Source organism: Anomaloglossus baeobatrachus, chromosome 7 (genome assembly GCF_048569485.1).
Source record: "Anomaloglossus baeobatrachus isolate aAnoBae1 chromosome 7, aAnoBae1.hap1, whole genome shotgun sequence".
NCBI classification, from domain to species: domain Eukaryota; kingdom Metazoa; phylum Chordata; class Amphibia; order Anura; family Aromobatidae; genus Anomaloglossus; species Anomaloglossus baeobatrachus.
This window is the reverse complement of record NC_134359.1, coordinates 52,352,325-52,374,428: the sequence shown is the minus strand read 5'-3', so window position 1 is coordinate 52,374,428 and position 22,104 is coordinate 52,352,325. Positions and strand designations below refer to the sequence as shown.

At 41.4% G+C, this 22,104-nt stretch overlaps 1 protein-coding gene across 1 annotated transcript in view; it reads right to left on the bottom strand.

Annotated features, from left to right (window-relative positions):
* The window catches only part of B3GALT1 (beta-1,3-galactosyltransferase 1), a 430,205-nt gene that overhangs the window by 281,146 nt on the left and 126,955 nt on the right, over positions 1-22,104 (bottom strand). The window lies entirely within an intron of this gene.

The window sequence follows — 22,104 nt, the reverse complement described above, 5'->3', positions numbered from 1 at the left end:
TACTGGCTCTGGTGAGTGTTCCCGATCTGTCCTGCCTCCCTGCTACTGTGTCCTGACTTGTATTCTTCCCCGTTCCTCTGCCTGTCCCAGTCCCTGACTTCCTGCTCCTGTCTGTTGTTTGTGTTTCCCTCTGCATACCTGATCTCCCGGCTTCCGACTCGGTTCTGTTTTCTGACTTGATTTTGCTACTCCCCTTGCAGTGACTTGATTTTCCTGGATAGACCCTGACTGTTTGACTACTCTATTGCCCCCTAGTGGTTCGCTTGTTAACTGCCTGCTGAAATTACTCTGCTGTACTTCAGCCTCCATTCTGTTAGTTTGACTTTGTCTCTCCTTCACTACTCTGCTGCCACCTAGTGGGGAATACGCTGCACAACATCTTACTAGCCCTTTGTACAGCATGACACAAGCCATTCAGACTTTTTTAGACTCCTACTCCCTGTTGTTTCAAGGGCTTAATGTGTCCTTGTCACAATAAAATTAAGAAGCATTGTGAAGCCAAATATATACACATCCACTCATTATATATTGTTACTCAAAGAGAAACAAAACAGTATAAAAAGGGAACCTGTCAGCATGTTATATGGAAATAATATTACAGCTATATAGGTGTTTGCTCCCAAATAATAATATCCATTTTTTGAAGAGATTTGATGTAACAGTGATGAGAAATCCAGTGTAAAAATCCTATGCAAATCAGGCTGGAAGTGCACTGGGGGTGTATCAATGCACTTTAAGGAAGATTTTGTGCTTGATTTCTTAAGACTGTCACATTGAATCTCTACAAAAATTGTATCATTTTAATTGGAAGACAAGCAGCTACACAGCTACTTTCATAAATAAACAATGTGCTGAGAGGTTTCCTATAATTGTAAAGAAGCACACATTGAATATTTTGTCATATTGACTATCCCGCTAATATAAAAAAAACCTTTCAACTCATCAGCCCTTTTTCAGAGGTCCATCAAGCCCTTAACCATTTTATTTTATTCCCCAAAAACATTGCCCTCTGGCTGCCAGACTGTCAGAGATGTGCTGTGCAACTGAAAACTATCTATCGGCGCAACTCACTAGCCAGACCCCACATGGGATACTGAGGATACTGAGCCTAAATGATCAAAGTGTCAAAATTGATGGTAAGACTATAGGAACCAATAAAATATCAATTTTTATTTTTAAATCTGCTCTGGATTCGATTGTTAGCAACTGCCAACAAAACCAACTTTACCGTAAGGGGTCCAACAGGCAATTTTATCCCAGTTAGAAATGAGCTTGACCGTCGCTTCATTCATTCCCTATATGACAGCCGAACACTGTGATTGGCTCTCTCCATCAGCCCCTGTCACAATGTGACTGCAGGAGAGCAATTGACAGGAGGCTCCTATACTGTCCCTCACACTAGAGGACCATAGGTTATCCCTAATCTCAAGTTTACTCCTAATGGTGGAGATACCTGAGTCCTGTGACTGGCTATTCCACTGACCAGAACTAATCTGTTCCCCCCTCCACAGGGAAGGAAGGGACCGGAGTGTGACAGCAATTCAAATAAAGAAAGACAGAGAAAAAAAACTCAGACACACTGCAAATTCACAGGAAAAAACATTATGAGACTAAAGGCTACTTTACATGCTGCGACATCGCTAGCGATCTCATTAGCGATGTGAACTTCTAGATCGCAAGTGCGATCTTTCGAGATCGCACATGCGTAAAATGACCTATGTGCGATCTCAAAAGATCGCACTTGCGATCTAGAATTTCACATCGCTAATGAGATCGCTAGCGATGTCGCAGTGTGTAAAGTAGCCTTTAGGAGAAAAGCAAGAGAAATAAGGCAGCAACAAAAAGACAACAAGGGTTAACATCACAACTGCTCACAGCAATAAACTACAGCCACCAGTAAGTCTTGATCACACAACCTCTCCAGACCAGTATAGACAAACTATAGCTGGCATTGATAAAATTGTCCAGCCCGCATGTAAAGGAGAAGAGTAAATGCAACTGGTTCCCCCACAGGATGTGATCAAAGGAGATTCACAATCAGCTCAGCAGGGATTAACTATTGCTAACCTGCCTATGAACTACAAGTCTGTGGGTCGACGTCTGAGTCTCCCTGCGTTGATCACAGACATTAGAGTAGTTAGAAAGCAGAGTGCCGGAATCTGTAGTTTTCACAGATCCTGATGTCGCCATGACAGTTGGCAATGCCTGAAAAACCTCCTTGTGACTGTCCCATAAAGAATGAAAAGAAAGTTGGATGTCTGACATGCTGCTCCAATTTGAAAGCCTTATAAGCAATATCACTTTGTTAACACCTTATAAATAATTCTTCCTAGACACATAAGCCTATATTCTCTATATTATTTGTAAAATGAAATATCCTTAGTCCAGTCCGATATGTAATTTAAAATGAGTTATTAAATCATTTTAATTAGTTCAATAAAAAAATATAATTTTTGAATGGATTTCAATTAATTACAGTATGTTGGTCTACATTCCATTACTGAGAGTAGACACAGGAGTATAGCAATAGATTCCTAAAGTAGATTACCTTCTTTTAATATTTTCTTCTTTTTAGGCTCAACATTCTGTGCAGAATTAAAAGTTTAAATTAAAATTTAAAGAAACTAAAAGTGTAACCCCTTAATGATGAGCTCTGTACATTTTCAACACTTTTCAAGATCAGGTATATGGAGCCGGCTCAACAGCTGAGCCTGCACCATCCTCGGCAGATAATAGCTGTGTTATTCAGCTATCATATGGCGCTAATATCTGCAGGTATACAGTCATATGAAAAAGTTTGGGCACCCCTATTAATGTTAACCTTTTTTCTTTATAACAATTTGGGTTTTTGCAACAGCTATTTCAGTTTCATATATCTAATAACTGATGGACTGAGTAATATTTCTGGATTGAAATGAGGTTTATTGTACTAACAGAAAATGTGCAATCCGCATTTAAACAAAATTTGACCGATGCAAAAGTATAGGCACCCTTATCAATTTCTTGATTTGAACACTACTAACTACTTTTTACTGACTTACTAAAGCACTAAATTGGTTTTGTAACCTCATTGAGCTTTGAACTTCATAGGCAGGTGTATCCAATCATGAGAAAAGGTATTTAAGGTGGCCACTTGCAAGTAGTTCTCCTATTTGAATCTCTTATGAAGAGTGGCATCATGGGCTCCTCAAAACAACTCTCAAATGATCTGAAAACAAAGATTATTCAACACAGTTGTTCAGGGGAAGGATACAAAAAATTGTCTCAGAGATTTAAACTGTCAGTTTCCACTGTGAGGAACATAGTAAGGAAATGGAAGAACACAGGTACAGTTCATGTTATCCCAGAAGTGGCAGGCTAAGAAAAATATCAGAAAGGCAGAGAAGAAGAATGGTGAGATCAGTCAAGGACAATCCACAGACCACCTCCAAAAACCTGCAGCATCATCTTGCTGCAGATGGTGTCAATGTGCATCGGTCAACAATACAGCACACGTTGCACAAGGAGAAGCTGTATGGGAGAGTGATGCAAAAGAAGCCGTTTATGTAAGCACGCCACAAACAGAGTCGCCTGAGGTATGCAAAAGCACATTTGCACAAGCCAGTTACATTTTGGAACAAGGTCCTGTGGACTGATGAAACAAAGATTGCGTTGTTTGGTCATACAAAAAGGCGTTATTCATGGAGGCAAAAAAGCACAGCATTCCAAGAAAAGCACTTGCTACCCACAGTAAAATTTGGTGGCGGTTCCAGCATGCTTTGAGACTGTGTGGCCAATGCCAGCACTGGGAATCTTGTTAAAGTTGAGGGTCGCAGGGATTCAACTCAGTATCAGCAGATTCTTGACAATAATGTGCAAGAATCAGTGTCAAAGTTGAAGTTACGCAGAGGATGGATATTTCAGCAAGACAATGATCCAAAACACCACTCCAAATCTACTCAGGCATTCATGCAGAGGAACAATTACAATGTTCTGGAATGACCATCTCAGTCCCCAGACCTGAATATCATTGAAAATCTGTGGGATGATTTGAAGCGTGCTGTCTATACTCGGCGACCATCAAACTTAACTGAACTGGAATTGTTTTGTAAACAGGAATGGTCAAAAATACCTTCATCCAGGATCCAGGAACTCATTAAAAGTTACAGGAAGCGACTAGAGGCTGTTATTTTTGCAAAAGGAGGATCTACAAAATATTAATTTCACTTTTATGTTGAGGTGCCCATACTTTTGCACCGGTCAAATTTTGGTTAAATGCGGATTGCAAATTTTCTGTTAGTACAATAAACCTCATTTCAATCCAGAAATATTACTCAGTCCATCAGTTATTAGATATATGAAACTGAAATAGCTGTTGCAAAAACCCAAATTGTTATAAAGAAAAAAGGTTAACATTAATAGGGGTGCCCAAACTTTTTCATATGACTGTATCTAATTCTATAGTATTGCTGTGTATAGTTGAGCCAATCATAAGTACAACGAATCTAAAAAAAAACATTTAAAACACATCAAACTTTAAATCACCTTTTCCCCCTTAAAAATAAAATTATTAATAAAATACATATTTAGTATTGTCCTATCCATAAAATTCCAATCTATCAAAATATAAAATTAATTAATAATCAAAGTGAAAAAAAAAATCAGAACAAAAGAATTTAGTGCTGCCAAATCTACCCCAAAATCATATTGTCATATGGAGATTTTTTACAAACATCGACACCTGTCATGGCAGCGTCAGAATCTCTGGAGACTACAGATTCTGGCATTCTGCCTGCTAACTTCTCTAAGTCTGTGATCAGCGCAGGCAGACTCAGGTGTCGACCCACAGACTTGTAGTTCATAGACAGACTAGTAAGAGTTAAGGGGGCTTTACACGCTACGATATCGTTAATGTTTTATCGTCGGGGTCACGTCGTTAGTGACGCACATCCGGCTTCATTAATGGTATCGCAGCGTGTAACACTTACCAGCGACCTTAAACGTCCTCCAAAGTGGTGAAAATCGTTCACAATGGAGAGGTCGTCCTAAAACCAAAAATTGTTAATGGTTGTTTATAGATGTTGTTCCTCGTTCCTGCGGCAGCACACATCACTGTGTGTGACACCACAGGAGCGAGGGACCTCACCTTACCTGCGTCCCGCCCGCAATGAGGAAGGAAGGAGGTGGGCGGGATGTTCGTCCTGCTCATCTCCGCCCCTCTGCTTTGATTGGCCGGCCGCTTATTGACATTGCGGTGACGTCACCGTGACGCCAAACGCACCTCCCCCTTGAGGGAGGGATTGTTCGGCAGTCACAGTGACGCCGCCAACCAGGTAAGCGCGTGTGACGCTGCCGTAGCGATAATGTTCGCTGCGGCAGCAATCAAACGATATCGCATGCACGACGGGGGTGGGTGATTTTGCGTACGATATCGCTAGCAATTGCTAGAAGTATCTTAGCGTGTAAAGCCCGCTTTAATCTCTGCTGTGCTGCTTGTTAGTCTCCTTTAATCACATGCTGTGGAGGTGAGCCAGTCACATTTGTTCCGCTCCTATATATACTGGCTGGACACTTTGTTTAATTCCAGCTATAGATTCTCTATACTGGTCTGGTGAGGTGTTGTGATCCAGAATTACCGATGGTTGTGGTGCATTATTGCTTTGAGGGCTTGTGGTATTAACCCTTGTTGTCCTTTTGTTGTCGCAATCAAAGTGCACTTGTGCCTCAATGGAGGCCTCTATGGATGACGTATAATGGGTTGGGAAGAAAGAGAGAGGAGATTGCAGTAGAGAGGAGGCGCCAAACTGGAGAGAGGAAGCACCGGACCGGAGAGCAGCGACTGTCATCGGAATGGACTGCCCCCTATGTGAGTATTATAAAAGTGATTTTTACATTATACTGAGTATCCTGAGCTCTTATACTCGTATACAGTATTCTGGAATCCTGTACATAAGAGCTCACTGGTTGTGGCCGCAGCTTATAGTCGCCAAATCTGGTGACAGGTTCCCTTTAATTAGTGGAAGCAGCATGGCTCCTACTATTATTTTCACCAGAAATATGCATTCATTCTAGAACCGATCTGATTTTCCGGTGAATGGACGGCAAGAGATTCGCCAAATTTATCAACAGAGGAACATGTAAACATCTGCAATCTCTCTATCATCGTGTTGACTACATGGCAGCGTCCTGAATGTAAAAAGTACATGATAAATAATTCAATGTCATCCTTTATTGTTGTAAGCCTATGTCAGCAGAAAAGTTATCTGGAATAATAATAAAAAAAAAGCCTGTTTACCGTTCCATGCACAATTTACATTCATAATGAAAAAGGGACATCTGCTCAAAGCTCCTCACTACAGGAGACCGTCCTCTAGACAAGCGATTGGAGAGATGATCCATGAAATAGCTTCTCACTGTGTTCTACGGCCCAAAAGAATGCACGACTTATTTCACGGCCAAATTTAGAAGAGGGGCATTTGGCCTGGGACCCTCAGTACACTGAACCCACTATTAGCAATGGCATTGGATAGATGATGCATGAAATAGGTTTCACTCTAGCTCACCCCATGATGTCCTGCTTAAAATGTTTACGTCAACCTATACTTAGTTGCTGCGCCAAAGTTATTTTAAAATCTACTTGACGGACCTCACATTGAATATATCAGGAATGGAAGACTATTGCATGCCATGCCAAAACCTTCAAGTAGTGGTTTACCTTTAACACACCAATAGTTACATATAGTGTACGGAGCAGTGTTATATATATATATATATATATATATATATATATGTTAGCCGTACTACCCGGCTTCGCCCGGGTTAATAACTGCTGTTAACAAAATAGAATGTATTAACATTCCTGGGATAGAATTATAAATAGAATATATTAACGCCCGGGATAGTAACTGTCTCTCTGTTTCTCTCCCATTCTCCATCTGTCTCCCCCTCTGTATATATCTCTCTGTCTCTCTATCTTTGTCTGTCTGTCTCTTCCCCTGTCTGTCTCTGACTGTCTCTGTCTCTTTCTCCGTCTGTCTCAATCTCTTTCCCTGTCGGTCTGTCTATCTATCTCTGTCTCTTTCCCTGTCTGTCTCTTTCCCTCTCTTTCCCTGTCTGTCTGTTTCCCTGTGTCTGTCTCTTTACCTGTCTGTGTCTGTCTCTTAACCTGTCTCTCTCTTTCCCTCTCTTTCCCTGTCAGTCTATCTCTTTGTCTGTCTCTTTGTGTCTGCCTCTTTCCCTGTCTGTGTCTGTCTCTTTCCCTGGCTGCATTGTGACACGGCAACATTTCATATAAGGGCGTGGCTGCGCATTCTTCTGAAGTTGTGGCTACACTGTGGCTCCCAGCTCCATTCGCTTTAATGGAGGCAGGTTTTTTGGCGAATAACTGTAAAGAGCGGGGTTAAAATTTCCCCTTGAAACATACCCGATGACGCTCTCGGGGTCCAGACGTGTGAGTGTGCAAAATTTTGTGGCTGTAGCTGCGACGGTGAGGATGCCAATCCCGGACATACACACACACATTCAACTTTATATATTAGATATACTTTAATATTAGTTTTTATATACTTCATCTGCTTACAGTTTTTGCATTATTCCACTATTTAATATTAGAAGTAGGCATGTAATTCCTGATTTAATAAAAGTTGTTTTCCGAACCTAAATATAGGATGTTTTACTAACGAGGGCCCCAAACAAATTTGTCCCAATAGCAAGGGACAGCGAGCTCCTATACTGTCCCTCACACTAGGGTATCCTAGGCTATTCGTGACCTCCGGATTACCCCTGATGGTGGAGATTCCGGAGTCCTGAGCCTTACTATTCTCCTGACTAGAATTAAACTGTTTCCCCCTCCCCGCAGGAAGGATAGGGCAGGAGTGTGATGACAACACAGATTAAGACATACAAGGAAAAAAACAAAACTCAGACATGCTACAAACTCACAGAAATAAACAGTAAGAAACTAAGGAGAAAAGCAAGAGAAGTAAGGCAGCAAGAAAAGGACAACAAGGGTTAACACCACAACCACTCACAGCAATAAAGTAGTACAATCATCAGTAAGTCTGGATCACAACACCTCACCAGACCAGTATAGAGAAGCTATAGCTGGCATTAAAGGAAGTGTCCAACAAGCATACATGATATAGGAAAGGAGTGAATGTGACTCGCTCCCCCACAACATCTGATCAAAGAAGACTAACAAGCAGCTCAGCAGAGATTAACTCCTGCTAGCCTGACTATGAACTACAAGTCTGTGGGTCGACACCCGAGTCTCCCTGCAATGATCATAAACATCAGAGAAGGTAGAAGGCCGAGTGCCAGAATCTGTAGTCTCCACAGACCCTGTGCCACCATGACAGTTGTTGATGTTTGTAAAAACTGTATCTGTGAAAGAGCATAGCAGAAGGCTATATCCTGGGGTGGACATACCATTGAGGCAACCTGTGCAGCTGCACAGGGGCCCAAATGGTAAGAGAGACACTACCACCTCCAAAGCATCTCATGAAGGAGTGCATTGTGATAAACTATTGTAATGCCAAAGACCCTCATACTGTTCATGCACTCTCTTCTTTTTGTGTCTGCCCTTGGCTGGATCCAAAATATGGCTGAACCCAATTGGTATTCTAAGGGAACTTTACTATTAGAGTGGAGCCACTCAGGCAAAATTCAAATTAGAATGTTTGTGAAAATGTTTCTAGGAGATTCAATTTTGCAGAGAAGTTATTCTCCGTGGATTGAATGTCTCTTATTATGCTTTGTGGTTGCCCCAGACCCAAGAGCATAATACATGTAAGATGTAAATTAAGAAAAAATCCTTATACTTAATTTATCACTCACTTCTCCGGCCCCTCCGGTCCTCATCGTTACCCATCAGGTCCTCGTCGCTTCTTCTTACCACCATCATGTGCACTGAATCCTCCTCACACTAGTCCGGGACGTCTGGCTCTGATGAGGCCCTGGATGCTCCTGCTTAAGTATGCATAAGGTCATGATGTTGCGCCATGACCTTGCATGCGCAAGCACAGAACCATCCAGAGCTTTCATAAAGGGAATATGTCAGTAGGTTGATGCTATTTAATATGAGAGTACCATAATGTAGGGGTAAAGGGATGTGCCACTTATTTGGCTGTGTGTTGTAGTATTAATACAATCAGTGTTTTATCAGCTGGAGATGATCACTAATAGACTAGGTTTCACCTGCACATCAGTTTAGCTAAAATCTGTGTAACCCTGCCCTCTCCACTGATTAGCAGCTTATTGACAATTTACAGTATACACAGGAATCTGCCAATCAGTGGTGTGGGCGGAGTTATACACAGCACAAAAGTCTTATCTCTTCTACCTCTACATCAGACAAAACAGGGATTATATAAAAAAAACTATACCATGCAGCCCAGTAAGTGATACATCACTGGAATCAGGCTCTCATGCCCTATGTTATGCTGCTTTCAGATTATGGAGCTAAAACCTGCTGACCGATTTGCTTAAAAGCAAATCTGGAAGTGAAGTCCTGACCTAGAATGATAACATCTGGGATTCAGTGCCTGTGGAGGTGGGAAGAAGATGTAACAAGGACCAGATGGCTGGGAGGAGCAGAAGGGCTGGAGGGGTGAGTAGTATGGTGCGTATTTATTTTTTTAACCTTTTGATGTCATATGCTGAACCTGTGAGGAAACAATTTCTAAAAAAAAATAATCCAGATTTTGTCAAATCCAGATTTTTGTAATATTCTACTTGGAATTCAATTCCACTAGAATATATTTGCTACCATTGTTTCCACCTTTTCTACAGTTGTGTCCACCTTTAAATCTCTGTGAGTTTCATTAAGAATGAATATACCGGTATGTTCACTTCATTTTGCAATGGATTTTGGATCTAATGAGGATCTACTGGTGGTGCCCCATATAGATGCATATTGCATTATAGGGAACTTAGCACCAGATTTGGGGCCTATAAGCTGCGGCCACCACCACTGAGCTCTTATATACAACATTCCAGAATACTACATATAAGAGCCCAGGCCGCTGTGTAGAACATAAAAAACTATTTTATAATACTCACCTAAGGGACGATCTGGTGTGATGGGTGTTGCTGCTCTTCGGTCCGGGGCTTCCTCTCTCCGGTTTGGCACCTCCTCTCTGTGGTGATCGCTGTCCTCCTCCTTCTGAGGCCCGTGTGCATGACACATCCTACGTCATCCACACAGGCCGGCATTGAGGTCTTGCACAGGTGGACTGCTCAGGACAGATCAAAGTAATGTAGTGCACATGTGCGGACGGTCTTCCACCTTTCCTTGCGTCTGCTCATTACAGTACTTTGATCTGCCCTCAACAGGACAGGTTAAAGTGCGCCTGCATAGGACTGCAGTATTGGTCTGTGTGGATGACATTCACGTGTCATCCACACTGGGCTGAGTAGAAGGAGGATGGCGATCGTAGTATAGAAGAGGCACCGGACCGGGGAGCAGCGACACCCATCGGACCGGACCCCTTTCCTAGGTGAGTATTATAAAGTGTTTTTTTACATTCTACATAGCGGCCGGGGCTCTTATACACAGTATTCTGGAATGCTGTATATAAGAGCCCAAGGGTGGTGGCCGCAGCTTATAGGGCCCAAATCTGGTGAGAGGTTCCCTTTAACAAGAACCAACAAAGTATCATGGGATAATTTTTTTTTTTCCTTTGCCATTTTTTGAAGGCTATATCAAGCTAAAATGAATGGAATGAAACATCATTGATCACCTACTAGCAATAAAAGGGATTCCAATAATACAACCATACTCATTACATATTCGCACTATGGTTCATGCATTTTATAGAGAGGTGTCCAACCTTGGAAATCACAGCAGTAAGACATTATATGATTGTATATGATTATTTTTGGTTAGACTTCTAATAAAAGATCATCTAGTGGACTATTCCTTTAAAGGGAACCTGTCACCAATTTTTTGTCCTATAAGCTGCGATCACCACCAGTGGGCTCTTATATACAGCAGTCTAACATGCTGTATATAAGAGCCCAGGCTGCTGTGTAGAACGTAAAAATCACTTTATAATACTCACCTAAACCGGTTGCTGCGGTTGATATGGCTGAAATTGGCGTCTTCGTCCTCCAGTGACGACACCTCCTCTTTCGGCCATCTTCCTCCTCTTTCTGTCACCGGTCCCGCGCACGCACTACAATACTTTGATCTGCCCTGCGTAGGACCTGAATGCCGGCGAGTGTGTATGACGTCAGAGGCGTCATGCACTGCGGCTTCAGATGGACGACAGAGGTGTCGACCAAGATGGCCGAAGGAGGCGGCGCCGGCACCGGAGGACGAAGACGCCTATTTGAGCCACATACACCACAGCAACCGATTTAGGTAAGTATTATAAAGTGTTTTTTACATTCTACACAGCGGCCTGGGCTTTTATATATAGGATGTTAGAATGCTGTATATAAGAGCCCACTGGTGGTGGCCGCAGCTTATAGGGCAAAAAACTGGTGACAGGTTCCCTTTAAAGAATTTCAAATGAACTCTATTTGTAAACATGCGATTGCATTTATCAAACACAGAAGTAATTAAATAAAACTATTGAATTGAACATAAAAAGATATTAATCTGGTATAAACTTCCATGTTTAAAGCTGCATAAATCACATAGCCCCCAGATGACAGGTGTTCGGGACCGTGACTGTGACTGTGATAGACCCTTGTATTGGAAATTCCACTTTTCTTGGAAAAACAATTCCATTCCATTTTGTGACAAGCTCGGCGAGTGTTGCTTACTCCCACGTGTTTTCAAAGAAAGAAGTGTCTGGTTTACAAAAGATCTATCCCACTCAGGTTTTCTTAAAGGAAAGATTATGGAACAAAGGCCACTGCCAAGTTCAATAGAGTAATAACTCCCTAAATAAAGCCACCGCAGATGAAGTGCTCGTAAGGCACATTTTCCAGAAGGATTTGATGAAAGCAGTAATGTATAGCTGGATGGAGAATGTTGTGACGCAATAATATACCGTAGATGAGGAGTAATTTATAAAAAAAAAATCCTTATCAGAAGATATTACAAGTATACAAATATAAATGTGTTGTAAAATTGTTGTTCCTTACAAGTGAGATTTTTCTTCAAACTCTTCCGGCAATTTTACCATTTTGACACTTGGGGAGCTATTTCTTCTTATACCAGGCATATTTTTTGTGGATTAAAGGACGCTTTACACACTGCGATCTCGCTAACGAGATCGCTAGCGTGTGTACCCGCCCCCATCGGTTGTGCGTCACGGGTAAATCGCTGCCCGTGGCGCACAACATCGCTCGGACCCGTCACACTACTTACCTACCTACCGATGTCGCTGTGACCGGTGAACCGCCTCCTTTCTAAGGGGGCGGTTCGTTTGGCGTCACAGCGACGTCACTAAGCGGCCGCCCAATCGAAGCAGAGGGGTGGAGATGAGCGGGACGAACATCCAGCCCACCTCGTTCCTTCTTCATTGCCAACGGTCGCAGGTAAGTTGAGGTTCCTCGTTCCTGCGGCAGCACACATAGTGATGTGTGCTGCTGCAGGAATGACGAGCAACCTGTGTCCTGCAAAAGCAACGATATGTGGAAACTGGACAGCGTGTAACCGATCAACGATAAGGTGAGTATTCTCGAACGTTAACGGTCGCTCGTACGTGTCACATGCAACGATGTCGCTAACAAGGCCGGATGTGCGTCACGAATTCCGTAACCCCAACGACATCTCATTAGCGATGTCGTTGCGTGTAAAGTGACCTTAAGTAAAATTATTGGGCATGATTGTTTTGGAAGGTGGGAGAGTGGGAATTTGCATCTAGTTCACGGTTGCCAACTTGACTTTTGATTTTTTTTTTATCGATGGCTTAGGTTGAGTTCACATGTCCGGTAGAGTTGAGCGGTTACCTACCGTAACTATTCGTACATGCTATACTCATAACGAGTACTGTCTAATACTCATGTATTCATTCCGAATAGCGTGTACCATGAAAGTCAATGTGGAATACTCACAATGTAACGAGTAACCCGAATACCATACTATTCATGTGAGTAGCGAATAGTTCGGAATTCGGGTTACTCGTTACATTGACTTGCATTGCACACACTATTTGGAATGAACACGTGAGTATTAGACAGTACTCGTTATGAGTATAGGAGTATGAATAGTTAGTAGTCGCTCAACTCTAATGTTCAGGACTCATCCATTAGGATGGATCCTGCAGAGATTCATTGGGAAAAAAGCTCTGCAAACACAACTTTCTTGTCTATTGTTAAATACCGTATTTTTTGGTTTATAAGACACACTGGATTATAAGACGCACCCCAAATTTAGAGGAGAAAAATAGGAAAAATATTTTTTAAGTTAAAATGAGGGTCCGTTTTATAATTTTAGTGCGTCTTAATCCTAAGGCTACATGCGCACGCTGCATCTTTTTGTGTTCACAAACTGCAGCCAAAACTGCAGCCAAAACTGCAGCCAAAATGCAGCCAAAATGCAGCCAAAACTGCACCTTGTCAGAGAGAGCCTGGAAATGTCACAAAAAATTTCACAAAAAACGCATGTAATTTTAGGTGCGTTTTCGGTGCGTTTTTGGTGCGTTTTTCACACCCTGCGTTTTTGCTGCGTTTTTGTGACAAATGTTGACAACAACGCAGGAAGAATGAACATGCTGCATTTTATTTGTCACAAACCTTTGACAAATAAAACGCTGACAAATAAACTGCAACGTGCGCATGACAAATCTGACTTCTCATAGACTTTGCTGGGAAGTCAAATGTCAGAAAGTTCTGACAAATAAACTGCAGCCAAAAAAGCAGCAAAAAAGCAGGAAAAAAAGCAGCGTGCGCATGTAGCCTAATGTTCACCAGGGGGGAGCGGTGGTGGTGGAGCGGCTCAGGAAGGTCACGGGAAGCAGAGCGATTCTGCGGGCTCAGAGAAGGGGGAGTTGCATCTCAGGAGGGTCAGGGGACCGAGGGTCAGAGACTGCAGCCTTGAGGGTGTCGCAGCAGCCGGCTCCATTGATCTGCTGGCGTGCTGCGGGGGTATCACTGCAGTGGAGGACTCAGGAGGTTCACAAGATGAGGTGTTGTGGTGTCACTACGGCGGTGGGCGCCTGATCTGACTGCAGATTCCATTGACGGGATGTACTTAAAAAAAATGGCCATGGAGGCAGCGCTTGAGTACAAAGGTCTCAGCGGACATTTTCTTGAAATTCATCGCGTCAATCTGCGCTTGCGCTGCCTTCACAGTCATTTTCTTGAAGTTCATTGAATCAACCGCAGGTGATTCAATAGAGCCCGCAGTCAGCTCAATGCACCCGCCGCCGTCACAACACTGCAGTAACACCGTCAGTATTGCTGACCCTGCCTCCTATGACCCCGCTCCACCACCACCGCCCCAGTTAGCCATATCCCCCACGTTTGGGGGGAAAAAAAGTGCGTCTCACAATCTGGAAAATACGGCAACTGATTTCTGACAGATGAGGTTTTTTTTTTTTAATATGGAAGACTATAGAGAACAGATCCGTTAACAGATTGCTATTTAGCCATCTGCTATTCTTACATTTGTATTGGATCCGTTTTTTTTTTTTTTATTACAGGATCCATTTCAAATGGAAGATAAATAGCAATACATTAACAGATCCGTCCTCCATAGAATCCCATGTTAAAAAACAGATCCAGCAGAAATCATTTTGCTAACGGATCTCTACAGGATTTCTTCTAACGGAAGATTACAGGACAATCTTATTTAAAAATTGCGGCAAACAATACTTTTTTATGGACACATTGGAAAACGATGATAAATCATTTTCATTATACCATGTCTACAGCCCATAATTCTGATATGAAGACATCATCTGCAGCCACTGCAAAATGTAAAATGATGATAATTACAGTCAAAATTATCTGTTTTGTCAGTCTAAAAAAAAAGTCACAGACTCTTCAAATTTTTTTATGGACAAGATTCTTTGTATTGTAATGGGATTTCTGGACAACTGGCAACCCTGTGCTAAATATGCCAAAATGTGTCACATTTCGGTACATAATGTGCAGTGCATTTTTTACTTGACCCATTAGTGTTTTAGTGTTTTAGGCTCTTTCGGATCTCAGAGTAAAATAATGGGGTTTAAATTGAGGGATACCTCACTTAGGAGAAGGATTAGGAGAAGCCAAGTTCATGACTTGGACCATGCCGGTGGAGGTGGGGACTGGGAGACCTAAATGGACATGTTTTCTTATCTATTATTTTGTAGCACTCTGCACAAAATAATAGATATTTATTATTATTATTATTATTATTATTATTATTATTATTATTATTATTATTACTTTATATATTATATTTATTATTTATATTGTTGTTATTATTACTATAGTAATTATTATTATTATTATTATTAATAATTTATATATATATATATATGTATTATTGTTTATAATATTGTTAATAAATATTTTTAATTATTATTAATTAATTATTATTAATAATAATGAATAAAAAAATACAATATATAAAATAATAATAATAATAATAAAGAGAACATAAATAATATATATATATATATATATATATATATATATATATATGTGTGTATATATATATATATATATATATATATATATATATATATACACACACATACACACATATATTAATACTACTACTACTTCTACTGTACTACTACTACCACTAATAATAATAATAATAATAATATTAAAAAATATAATATATAAAATAATAATAATAATTTAATTATATGTTCATAATAGATATTCTTTTTATTCTGAAAACAGAGGTGTATACTTGTATATTGTTATTTGCTACCTGTAATCTGCCAGGGTTTATGACATAATAATATGGCATATACTCTCATCTTCATGCGCTGTGCATTTCATCATTATGTGCTGGGTATCTGTAGCAGCTGCATTTATATTCAGTCTATGCCTCTTACAACGGTGATGGCGTCTCTTCATTCTGTGACTCATTTTTAACCTACATATTTATGTGATTTTTTTTACTTTCTGCCTTCTTGTCTCGTGTGTATTTGTAGGTTTATATTCCATCTATATCTGCAGTAAGGGAGGAGAGAACTGAAACCTCATTCAGATTACGCAGTTATAATGGGTTCTTCGAATTTTTACCATTGGAAAAATGCTGGTAGCTTTCACTTAGAATTTGTCAATCAATCATTTGCATCATGAAAACAGTTAAAGGAGATGTCCAGAACAATTTTATTTTTTAACTATGGGCATAAGAACTAACAGGCAGGTGGTTGCTAACTACCTGTCTGTTCCGGTCGGTGCAGAGCTTTCCTGGCGCAGAGCGGTCACATACTTCTCCTGCTGGTGATTCTGTAGCTTCACATAAACAGAGCAGCTCTTTCTCTTCCTCTGTGCTCTGTCAATGGGGCGTGACTGCCGATGTCATGTTGATTGATAGCCACTTGCCCTCAATTCAGCAGCAGGAAGACAGTTATTATCAGCATGATGTCGGCAGTAACGACTTGTCAACAGAGCAGAGCGGAAGAGAAGCTGCTGCTCTGGCAACGTGACATCAGCAGAGTCTGTGACTGCTCTGTGCTAGCAGAGATCTGCACCGGGCAGGACAGACAGGCAGTAAGCAAATACCTGCTTGTTAGTTCTAAAGCAGGCTTTACATGCTGCTACATCGCTACCGATATATCGTCGGGGTCACGTCGGTAGTGACGCACATTCGGCGCCGGTAGTGACATCGCAGTGTGTGACGCAAATGAGCGACGGATCAACGAGCGCAAATACGTAGCTCATTGTCACGTCGCACATTTCCATAATATCACTGCAGCGACGGTACGATGTTGTTTGTCGCTCCAGCGGCATCACACATCGCTGTGTGTGACGCCGCTGGAACGACAAACATCTCATTACCTGCCTCCACCGGAAAAGGAGGAAGGAAGGAGGTGGGCGGCATATTCCGGCCTCTCATCTCCGCACCACTGCTTCTATTGGGCGGCGGTTCAGTGACGCTGCTGTGACATCGCTGTGACGCTGAACAAACCGCCCCCTTAGAAAGGAGGCGGTTCGCCGGTCACAGCGATGTCACAGGGCAGATATGTGCGTGTGACGCTGCCGTAGCGATAATGTTCGCTATGGCAGCGATCAACACATATTGGCTGTACGACGGGGGCGGGTGCTATCGCGCTCGGGATCGCTAGCATCGGCTAGCGCTGCCGCAGCGTGTAAAACCTGCTTTAGGCCCATAGTAAAAAAATACAATAGTCTGGACAACCCCTTTAATTAGGTCACCTTCTATCATCTATAACAACTAAAAACAGTCATTAGTGAAATAAATCATAAAAAAAGAAGAGAAATTAAGAACCAAGAAGAGGCTAATCTGCCAATTTAAAGGGGTATTCCCATGTCCAAGATCCTATCCCAATATGCAGTAGGTGTTTTATAATAATAATATTAGAAAATATCTCCAATTAGAAATGTAGTACAGTTCTCCTGCTTAGCTATGTCTCTTACCTCATGTGCAGGGCATTGCAGTAGCTTAGGTATCAATGGTTACCACCACTCATACAGTAACAGTTAGTTAGTTGCTCATGGTCATAACCATGAATACCTTAGCTCCTGCAATGCCCTGCTCATGAGATAAGTGACATAATTAATCAGGAGAACTATACTACATTTCTAATTGGAGCTATTTGCTATTTTGCAGCTTTGCCTCTCCAGCATCGGATGGATACAGGTGATACATTTGAGAACAGTCCTTGCAAGCTCTTTAGAAGAAAGCTACCTTGTCTAGGAGACCTGTCACCTCTGATAAGCTGCAGCGGAGACTGCCAACCTAGGCAACAAGCAATGAACAATAAATGTAAAAATGCCCCCTTTCATGAGAACAGTGAGAATTTTTAAAAAAATAAGTTTAACCGTAAAGTTTCATGTTTTTAAAAGCACTTAGCAATTTTACCTCTTACAGATGATGAGCTAACCCCTTTAAAGGATCTATAGAGAACCACAGCCCTTTCATTCTCGGTATAAATGGTGGTAAATGTCATGGAATATATTGACACAATTGTGTTATACATATATAGGATATATCCAGTACACAGGGAAGCAATATTACCGAAGCAACTGTACCATTGTCACATTGCAGTTTGCCTTATTCCTAAATTCTAACGATAAACATTCAATAAATTAAGACATGCTAGTAAAAGGCTGCAAATCCCCTTACAACAACTGTGTGGCTACATATAGCATAATCATCTCCCGACAGAGCATTAAAACTAAAGAAACAAGAAAAAAATGTTTATATACATATTCTCTCTCTCTCTCTCTGTATATATATATATATATATATATATATATATATATATATATATATATATATATATAGCTCTGGCAAAAATTAAGAGACCACTTCCAAATTGTCAGTTTTTCTGATTTTTCTCTTTATAGGTATATTTTTTAGTAAAATATAAATAGTTTTTTTTTATTCTATATACTACTGACAACGTCTCCGAATTTCCAAGCAATACATTTTGTATTTATTTTCTGAAAATGAGAAATGGTCAAAATAACAGAACAATGCACAGAGCTTTCACACCTCAAATAATGCAAAGAAAACAAGTTCGTAATCATTTAGAGACAACAATACTAATAATGTTTAACTCAGGAAGATTCAGAAATCAATATTGTGTGGAATAACCATGATTTTTAATCCCAGCTTTCATGCGTCTTGGCTGCTTTCCACCAGTCTTTCATACTACTTTTGGGTGACCTTATGCCACTCCTGGAGCAAATATGTAAGCAGTTCTTCTTTGTTTGATGGCTTGTGACTATCCATCTTCATCTTGGTTACATTCCAGAGGTTTTTAATGGGGTTCAGGTCTGGAGATTGGGCTGGCCATGACAGGGTTTTGATGTGGTGGTCCATCATCCACACATTGATTGACCTCGCTGTGTGGCATGGTGCATTGTCCTGCTGGAAAAAACAGTCCTCAGAGTTGGGGAACATTGCCTGAGCAGAAAGAAGCAACGGTTTTTCCAGGATAACCTTGTATGTGACTTGATTCATACGTCATTTGCAGAGTTTAAGAGAAAAATCAGAAAAACTGACAATTTTGAAGTGGTCTCTTCATTTTTGCCAGAGCTGTATATACAGTACAGACCAAATGTTTGGACACACCTTCTCATTCAGAGAGTTTTCTTTATTTTCAAGACTCTGAAAATTGTAGATTCACATTGAAGGCGTCAAAACTATGAATTAAGACATGTAGAATGAAATACTTAAAAAAGTGTGAAACGACTGAAAATATGTCTTATATTCTAGGTTCTTCAATGTAGCCACCTTTTGCTTTGATTACTGCTTTGCACACTCTTGGCATTCTCTTGATGAGCTTCAAGAGGTAGTCACCGGAAATAGTTTTCCAACAGTCTTGAAGGAGTTCCCAGAGATGCTTAGCACTTGTTGGCCCTTTTGCCTTCACTCTGCGTTCCAGCTCACCCCAAACCATCTTGATTGGGTTCAGGTCTGGTGACTGTGGAGGCCAGTTCTTCTGGCGTAGCACCTCATCACTCTCCTTCTTAGTCAAATAGCCCTTACACAGCCTGGAGGTGTGTTTGGGGTCAGTGTCCTGTTGAAAAATAAATGATGGTCCAACTAAACGCAAACCGGATGGAATAGCACACCGCTGCAAGATGCTGTGGTAGCCATGCTGGTTCTGTATGCCTTCAATTTTGAATAAATCCCCAACAGTGTCACCAGCAAAGCACCCCCACACCATCACACCTCCTCCTCCATGCTTCACGGTGGAAACCAGCCATGTAGAGTCCATCCGTTCACCTTTTCTACAAAGACATGGTGGTTGGATCCAAAGATCTCAAATTTGGACTCATCAGACCAAAGCACAGATTTCCACTGGTCTAATGTCCATTCCTTGTGTCCTTGAGCCCAAACAAGTCTCTTCTGCTTGTTGCCTGTCCTTATCAGTGGTTTCCTAGCAGCTATTTTACCATGAAGGCCTGCTGCACAAAGTCTCCTCTTAACAGTTGTTCTAGAGATGAGAAGGTGTGTCCAAATTTTTGGTCTGTACTATATATATATATATATATATATGCACATTTATTTTGCAGCTGGTCATCTTGCACATCACATTTCAGGTTATGCCAAGCCAAGCAGTTAATTAACATAACATACCTCTTTCATCTCTTGTTATGCTATATTGACTTATTCCTGCCGTTAACAGTTAATGAAGGCAACAGCTGTTTTCTTTAGTTCATTAATGTATGTAAAACCTATTTCAACTTTTCTATTCTCTGCAGAGTCCACATGGAGAATATGTATGTAGAACTAATAATACCGCGCCTATTAATAATGTATCGCTATAGCTCAGGCTTGGGCTTGAATTCTTTACTTGAAATTCCTTTGGGTCTCTTTTTCTAATTTTTAAACTAAAGACCATGGGTAGGACGGAAGGCGTTCTCCTTGGTCAGAATTTTATATTTGTTTTATGAATTGTTAACCATGCTGTGCCGACTCTTGTGGAATAAGATTTTTTTTATTTTGTTTCATTTAAAGAGATATGATATTTTATACTAAGCCTATGCAGTTACCGTTCTTTTACACCGTAGAGGAGGACATGGTGATCCGTCTATGAATGGCCAGGAGCTTACTTCTGTCATGTGCATTGAGAAGAGTAATAACTCTAATCGAAGGGAAGACAGAAGCATCCACATATGTAATCAATGATTCATTGCCTTATTGCTAAAGGTTATTCCATGCTTTTTTTTTTCTTCAAGCTTTAATATCCAAATGTAACTATTAGATAGAGTAGAGGTGAGCAACCCTGAGGTTCGGTGTTCGGTGTTAGTACCAAACACAGACTTTACAAAAAAAAAGAGTTTGGGTTCGGAGTTCGGGAACTTTATGTATGCTGCTTGTCACAATTCATGTAGGACTCTGCTGTTGCAGAGCCTTCATAGGTGATTCGTCCTGCTATCTGTGTTCCCCGGTATTGGGTCAGGTCGGAGGAGCTTATCCTTCCGTGCCTCATTCCCGGGGTCACACTGCCTTATCTTGGTGTCGTGTTCCTAGGGTCAGTGCAAGTTATAGTTCCTGCTCTGCAGTGTGCGCCTCTGGTCCCTGTGAGTTTGCTCTGATACTGCCCGCTATCCAGTCCTCGTCTCCCTGAATCCTGTCTTCCCCGTCTTGTCCGTCTTCCCAATCTCCCTCTCCTGCTCCCTATTTGGTTGTTCTGTCTCCATGTCCTCTGCCTACTGACTTGCTCTCCCGGTCCCCGACTTTGGCTTGTCACCTGATTTTGGCTCGGTTCTCCTCCGGCTTCTGAAGTCAGCTTCAGACTTCTAACCTCCGGCCCTCACTTGACTCTGACCTCAGTTTTTACGACTATCTTATTACAACCATATGCGGAAGCTAGTGACATCTAGTGGGCTTGTTCTATATCACACATAGCTGCACTGCATATTGGCGGAGTTCCGGCTCCCCTAGCGGTAACATTACACTGCTGACTACTTGGATGAGCATTGCTGTGCTGGGGTACACTCGGTGCTCAGCTTAGTGTGAGCCATTTGCAGTGTTTGATTGGCTCACACTGGGGGTAACAACAGCATGATCAGATGTAGAGGGTCCTAAAAAACATAAATGGAAAAACGCTGCTCACCCACGCCCTGAAGTGTTTTGTTTATAGGCTGGCTGCATGTGGGTGGAGACCCAAACGGCCCAATTTGTGACTTCCATTGGGGTTCAGGTCAAGTCCAGGTCCCAAATTGAACTTTTTCCATGGGTCCGCTCATCTCTAGTAGTAAGTAGTGCATCTATTATATATGGGGATGTTGCGCCTTTCTGTTCTCATGGAGTTGGAACCAGTCCTAAACTAACCTACATCATAGACCATGGATAGTGAATTAATGGAATAAGGTGGCCTGGTCTAAAAAGTCTATCATGCAGGCACAGTTAGTAGTCACGTGGCAGCTCCAAAATGGCTACATCAAACAGGATTGGTGCAAGCTAGTACATTTCCCAGAACCCAGGGGTTTATCCTTTAACCTCTGTACAGAGATTGGTACTTAAATTGAGGTCACTGAGTAAGGGCCACAGAGTCAACTACTGTTCGGTGGCACAAACTG